We start from the raw sequence: 7478 nt of genomic DNA, 5'->3' as shown, positions 1-7478 counted from the left end.
TGAATGTGTGTGCAGAAAAATCTAGTGATTTTTATTAGATCTACCTCAGTATCCTATTTAATTTTTACTCACTATCACAGAAAATAGTATTTCAAGTGAAATATTGTGACCCTAAATGCCATTGATGGTTCCATGTTTGTTGCCAGGAATAAAAATTCTGGTTTAGTGTTGGGTCTATATGTATTAAAATGACTGAGAATTTTAAATGCTATACTACATTTAATTACAGCTTTTAAAACATTTTCATCAATGACTAAATAGTATTTGATGAAATGATAAGATTCTATATTTGGGAGGTATTTTCTGCCCTAATCCAGCTTTCTAGTCCTATTCTCAACTCTGATAGCATCTTCCCAGACAATACTTAGCCCACCTGCATGTTAGCTGTCAGGCTCTTAGGCAAAAATTGCTGAAGTTATGGGCCACTTGGAATATACCTAAAATAGACTCCCTAGCTTGTTCCCACATGAAGACCCCTCATTCCATCTGCTGTGTTCTTACTTTTAGATTCCTGGTTATTAAAAAAATTGTTCTCCTTTATATCTTAATACTTTTCAGCCACCAAGCTGCAGATGCTACCATGACAACAACCTGAATTCCCTGGGCAGACAACCTCACCGACCTGTCCCAGAACCTTACCTCCCCAGAGCCCTGCCCCACTAGGGAAAGATAGAAGAAGGCTGGAAGTTTGGATCGAACCGCCAAAGCCCATGTCCAGTGGAGAAGCCAGATGTCCTACCTTTTGCACCCCAGAAAGATCTTTGGTCCATACTCTCAGAGGGATAAAGGACAGCGAAGCTTCCAATTAAGGGAATAGGACATGGAACTCTAGTGGTGGGAACTGTGTGAAATTGTGCTCCTCATATACTACAATCTTATCAATCATTATTAAATCACTAATAAAAACAAAATATTTCAGGAGTATATTCATACCCATATATGGCATGTATAAGTCACCACACCTTCCATCAAAGTTCTATACTCCCCTCACACTACCCCCACCTCCATAACCCCATAGTTCTCATGAAGTCCAAGATTATTTGGATACCTTTTTTTAAAAAGTGCATTATCTTAAATCCTTATGTTTATAACTGCACTTTTTATAATAGTCAAAGTATAGAAATAACTTACATGCCCAATGACAGAGGACTACATAAAATTATGGGCTATATATTCAATGGAACACTACTTTGCAATCAAAAAGGATGATTTGGAACAAAATAGATAGAACTGAAGGTGATTATGCCAAGTGAAATAAGAATTATAGGACACCAGATGGGTTGTTCATATGTGAAATAATAGTTTAGCTTTAAAGCTGTCAGCAGACCTAATAGCTGTTCTCTGCAGTCCATTCCCCTCTTTTTTAGGAGTTTATGCCATATACTTGTCATTTAAGACAGTAAACTTATTAAGTTGGCAATGAAACCTGCAAGCTAAGGGGCCATTTAAAAAAAAGTGTGATAATTAGATTTCATTTCTCCTTTGTTGTTGTTGTTGTTTTATTTTTAACCAGAGCACTGCTCAGCTCTGGTTTATGGTGGTACAGGGTATTGAACCTGGGACTTTGGAGACTCAGGCATGAGAGTCTCTTTGCATAATCGTTGTGCTATCTACCCCCGCCCTAAATTTAATTTCTCAGTGAGTCAATCTGCTGTATAATTTCTATCAATCAGTCCAGTGAAAGGTTTAAAACTGTAAACTTTGCAAAACTAGTAGATGAAGTCACAAGGTAGTGATTCCAGACCTATAAAGTTAACATAGTATCTTGGTACCTCCGTTTCTTTATCTATAAAATGATACTATTTGTGTCTTCCTCATATGTGTATTACAATTAAATGAGACTGACATGAGATGCTATTTAAAGCATTTGTTCTTGAAGCAAAATATGTGATCAGTTAAAATTTAGTTATTGTGATGTCTAAATTATTATTATGCCTAGACCTAAAAAGTTGGTGAGTGGGGGTTGGGAGGTAGTGCACCAGGTTAAAGGCACATAGTATTAAGCCAAGGACATGCTCAAGGGTTCCTGGTTCCCCACCTGCAGGGGGTTGAGGGGAGGGGTCGTTTAACAAGTAGTGAAGCAGGTCTGCAGGTGTTTCTTTGTCTCTCTCCTCTTTCTCCCCTCTCAATTTCTGTCTTATCCTGTGAAAGTGAAAAATGGTCACCATGAGTAGTGGATTTGTAGAGCTGGCACTGAACCCCAGAGGTAACACTGGAGGCAAAAAAAAAAAAAAGTTGGTGAGCATAGTTGAAAACTTCACAACAGGGTGTGGGTAGTTAGCATAATGGTTATGTTAATAGATTCTCATTTCCTAGGCTTCAAAGTCCCAGGTTTAATCCCTTGCACCACCCTAAACCAGAGTTGAGCAGTGTTCTGGTAAACAAACAAAAAAACAAAGCACCCCCACTTTCTGCAAGGCTTAGTGAAAAGAACAGTTTTCCATAAGTATTGAGATACCTGGGTACCTAATATTTCCTCAGGAAGTAATAGTAGAGTACACCAGAGTATGGGGGGCGGGGGAGTCGGGGGTACTGCAGAATCTCCTAAATTCTCAGAAGATGGCCAAACAAAATTATGAAATAATGGTTTTGAAAAACAGAGGATTCAAGTGAGATGTTCACAACAAACTGCTTTTTTTTTTTTTTTTAAGATTTTATTTATTTATGAGAAAGATAGGAGGAGAGAGAAAGAACCAGATGTCACTCTGGCACACGTGCTGCAGGGGATCAAACTCAAGCCTGAGAGTCCAAAGCTTTACCACCACACCACCTCTCAGACCACAACAAACTGGTTTTTTAAAAACAGATTAAATATCTACTGGAAACATTTTCTGTTATATTTTTAAAATTTTTTGTTTTGTTTATTTATTTATTTACTTATTTATTATTGGAGAGAGAAAGAGAGGAATTGAGAGGGAAGGGGGAAATAGAAAGGGAGTAAGACAGAGAGACCCCTGCAGCCCTGCTTTCCCCCTGGAACTTGAACCTGGATCCTTGTGCAATACACTGTGTGTGCTTAACCAGGTGTGTCACTGCCTGGACCCTTTTGTTACGTGTGTGTGTGTGTGTGTGTGTGTGTGTGTGTGTGTGTGTGTGTGTGTGTGTGTGTGTGTGTGTCTGTGTCCAGGGTTATAGCTAGGGCTTGTTGCCTACACCACGAATCCACTGCCCTGGAGGCCATTTTTCCCAATTTGTTGTCCTTGTTGTGGTTATTGTTATTGTTGCAATCGATTGATTTCGTTGTTGTTGGAAAGGACAGAGAGAAATCGAGAGAGGAAGGAAAGACAGAGAGGAGGAGAGAAAGATAGACACCTGCAGACCTTCTTCACCGCTTGTGAAGCGACTCCCCTGCAGATGGGAAGCCCGGTGCTCAAACGGGTATGCTTATACCAGTCCTTTCACTGCCTGTGCATTGTGTGCTTACCCCACTGCAGTACCGCCGGACCCCCTTGTTGCCTTTTTATACATTTCACTCCATAAACTTAATATAAACTTCTCTAGATGATATTTCTTAATCAATGTATTTGTAAAACTTATCCTATTTACACTGATGCTTTAGTGATGCTTTATTTTTACTTTCAGCATTTTATTTTTTCTAGGCTGAAAGATACATAGGGGTAAGGATATTTATGGTGTTCACCGTTTTTGTCCTTCGTACTAGCAAGCACAATTATGAGAATGATGGCAATACAGATCTACTAGATTTGGAGAATAAAAATGCTGTTGACTTTACCAAATAACTAATATTCAATTAATTTTCTTTGATAATATTTAAATACTAAAATTAATTCAACTTTATAATATGTTAAGATCTGTGATGATAAAATTGTATCTCCAGAGTAATGTACAATTGTTCTCTGAAGAGAAAAAAAAACACAGAAAATATAAGAAGGATCTCTGAAAATATAAATTCACAAAAGGGAGAAATTAGAAAATGTTCCTTTTTTATGTCAATGATTGTTCTCAGTATATTAGCATACAGAATTCATGCTGACCTCACAGGATTCTTATGGTAAACAGTCTTCACGGTAAAAGAAGAAATATTAGAAAGTTAATCTAGGTTGCAAACATTCTTTTTCCACATATATAGAATTGCATAGAACTTTATGATAATAACTAACACTATATAAAATACTTTAGTTAAGACTATACTTTCAGGGATCATTTCTATAGTATGTTACTAAGGAAGTTCCTCTGGACGTGTAAGGCAATAAATAAATAAATAAATAAATAAAATACTGTAGTTAACATTATAATCTATGGCCTATACAAAATCATAGATTGAAAATGTTGAATAATATAACTATTTCTAATCAATATCTACTTTGAATGCAAAACAGAGAAAATAGGATCTACAGAGAGTTAACATAACAAGGTACTGAGAACTTTCTTGCATTTGATTTGTTGTGAAAGACAACAAGTATCATGTTCATAGTGGTTTTTATGAAGAGCGCTAGACACATTTGCAGGAATTTAAGAAGAGCAAAAAGGTTTCATAATTTATGCTTTGGGAGAGGAGGTAGAGTTATATACCTCTGCTCTCTATGTAAGAAGTGAACAAGAAGTGATGAAGAGAAGTGGTGGACATGGATATGTTACATTTTGCCTCCATTCTTTTTATTAATTAATTAATTAATTAATTTATTTATTTTTAAAAAGAGACATTAACATAACCATAGGACAAGAAGGTTACAACTCCACACAGTCACCACTACTAGATCTCCATATCCCATCCCCTCCCCTGATAGCTTTACTATTCTTTATCCCCCTGGGAGTATGGACCCAACATTATCATGGGATGCAGAAGGTGGAAGGTCTGGCTTCTGTAATTGCTTCCCTGCTGAGCATGGGCAGTGACTGGTCAGTCCATACTCCCAGCCTGCCTCTCTCTTTCCCTAGTAGGGTGGGTCTCTGGAGTAGTGGAGCTCTAAGACATATTGGTGAGGTCCTCTGTCCAGGGAAGTCTGGTCAGAATCCTGCTGGCATCTGAAACCTGGTGGCTGAAAAGAGAGTTAACATACAAACTCTTCTAAGAACAGCTTGAATGAAATGACTCATGGGAGCTCCATGAAACAGGTCATCCGGGAGGGTGCCTGCATGGTCATGTGTGCTTTGTACTTTGACACAGGGACAATTTTCTTTTTTAAAAAAATATTTATTTATTATTAGATAGAGACAGAGAGAAATTGAGAGAGGAGGGGGAAGTTGAGAAGGAGAGAGACAGAGTGATACAACTTCACCACTGTGAAGCTCTCCCCTGCAGGTGGGGACCAAGGGCTTGAACCTGCATTCTGGCACACTATAATGTAAACACTTACCCAGGCACACCACCACCTGATTCCCCAGGGTCAACTTTCAATGCCTCCTCGAGTGGAGACTGACTGGATTCAGAAATTAGCCGATGTGATCTGTGATTCTACACAAAAATAGTGTGTTGCCTTGACCTTTGTTTTTTCTTTTGGTTAACAGATTTACTGAAATGCTATTCATACACACAGAACCCCAGCAATGATCCTGGAGGCAAAAGACAAACAAAAAATTTAAATAAATAATTTAATTTAATTTAATTAAAAAATCCACATATTTATTTATTTATTTTTTTCCTCCAGGGTTATTGCTGGGCTCAGTGCCTGCACCATGAATCCACTACTCCTGGAGGCCATTTTCCCCCCCTTTTGTTGCCCTTGTTGTTGTAGCCTCGTTGTGGTGATTATTACTGCCATTGTTGATATTGTTCATTGCTGGATAGGACAGAGAGAAAAAATTGCTTAAAAACTTGATGCTCTGTGGTTAAATATAAAATAGGATGAGAAATTTTTCACTAAGGAAAACTTTTGGGGAAAAGAAAGCTTCCACATGGATTTGGAAAGGAGTAGTAGAAATGTACTAGAAAGGATTCCAGGCTGTAAGGACAATTTTTTCCCTTCTCAGAAAAAAATGTATTTATTTTTAAGAGAGAAGAGTGAGAGACTAGAACATCACTACAGCTTACGTGTTACCGAGATGTAATTCAGGGTCTCATGCATGCAAGTCCTGTCCTCTACCCTCTGAGTCAACTCCTTAGTGTCTTAATTGATTTTTGTTTGTTTGTTTGTTTTTATTTTTTTGGATAGAAATGCCACAACACCATTGTTCTCTCTGTGTGTTGTGCTCCTGGGCTGCACCCCAGAGTCTGAACTCATATCCCCTCCATCATGGCCCAAACATTAGTTTTTTTTTTCCTTTTTCATATTCTGCAAAAGTTCTCTGTTGGAATCCTTTATTTGTGCCATTGGAGAGCTTTTAAAAATGTAGGGACTTTATTCTCCTCGCGAGAACTGCTCAGCTCTGGTTTATGGTAGTACTGAGAACTGACTGGGTTCTGGGACCTTGTAACCTCAGGCATGAAAGCAGTTTTTTGCACAACCTTTATGCTATTCCCACTACCTGGGATATACTTAAAAGTGGGAGGGTATTTTATTTATTTTATATGAGAAAGATAGCTACATAGAAACAGAGAGATAAAAACCAGAGCAGCACTACAGCGTTAAGTGCCAGGACTGAACTGGGAGCCCCAGACAAACTGATAGTTGCCATCTATCAACTAGGCCTGTGGTAGGAATTTCTGAGTGGAGAAATGCTCTGAAGTTTTTCAGAACTATTCTTGTTATTATCATTCTCTTTCTCCCAGACACTCCCCAAGCCCCAGTATGTTCCCACATAACAGCACCTGACTCTTCAGGGAATTCAAGGAAGTGATGATTTCCTCTTTTCCCCTTTGAGAAAGCTATTGCTTTTCATTCATAGAGTTTTAGGTGAGTGGTGTTTAATATGCCTTTGCCCATCAAGTTCTACATTTGCTTTTTATCTGGCCTTCTGCAGACAATGCCCTAGTCCTTTAAAACAAATCTCATGGAAAGATCATAGGCTTTGGTTGTATTGATAGGAAACAGAATGGCAGGCTGAAATACATTTTACATTTCACCTTTTAAGCTGTGTGGATACATCTCATGAGCTAATGATCAGGTAATTAAAACAACATGTTTTTAGGGTTGGGAAGATAACCCACAGTTAGAAGCTAGGACTTGTATGTCTGAGACCCAGCAGCCCCAGGTTCAGTCTCTAGCACCATTTTGTCCTAGAACTTTTCCCTTTTACTCTCTCCCTTTCTCATGCAAAACCATGTTTTTATAAAAATGAAAACCAGTGTTAAAGTAACTGTCATGGCAAATGTTCATATACCATCCATTGGAAAAATCGAGAAAATCAGAAAAAACATATATTGTGTCAGCTCCCTTCAGATGTGTTTAAAATATCTCATTGGAACATTATGGTTTAAACTGTAACAGACATGAATATTAGATGATAATGACTAGTTAGTTCTCTTGGGACATAGAGGGCTGCCCTCTATTATCACTCTCCTGTTAAAAAAAAGAATTCTCTTAACCTCCATCATGATGAGAACACAGAGTTAAGACAATCCCAGCTCCTAGCTCAAT

At 38.1% G+C, this 7478-nt stretch overlaps 1 pseudogene; it reads left to right on the top strand.

The window, feature by feature from the left end:
• The first annotated feature begins 4142 nt into the window (after positions 1 to 4142).
• Positions 4143 to 4220, top strand: LOC132537121 (small nucleolar RNA U3; annotated as a pseudogene).
• Positions 4221 to 7478: the final 3258 nt, after the last annotated feature.

Source organism: Erinaceus europaeus, chromosome 2 (assembly GCF_950295315.1).
Source record: "Erinaceus europaeus chromosome 2, mEriEur2.1, whole genome shotgun sequence".
Lineage (NCBI taxonomy): Eukaryota > Metazoa > Chordata > Mammalia > Eulipotyphla > Erinaceidae > Erinaceus > Erinaceus europaeus.
Note: the sequence above shows the minus strand (reverse complement) of the source record. Positions and strands in the feature narration are given on the sequence as shown.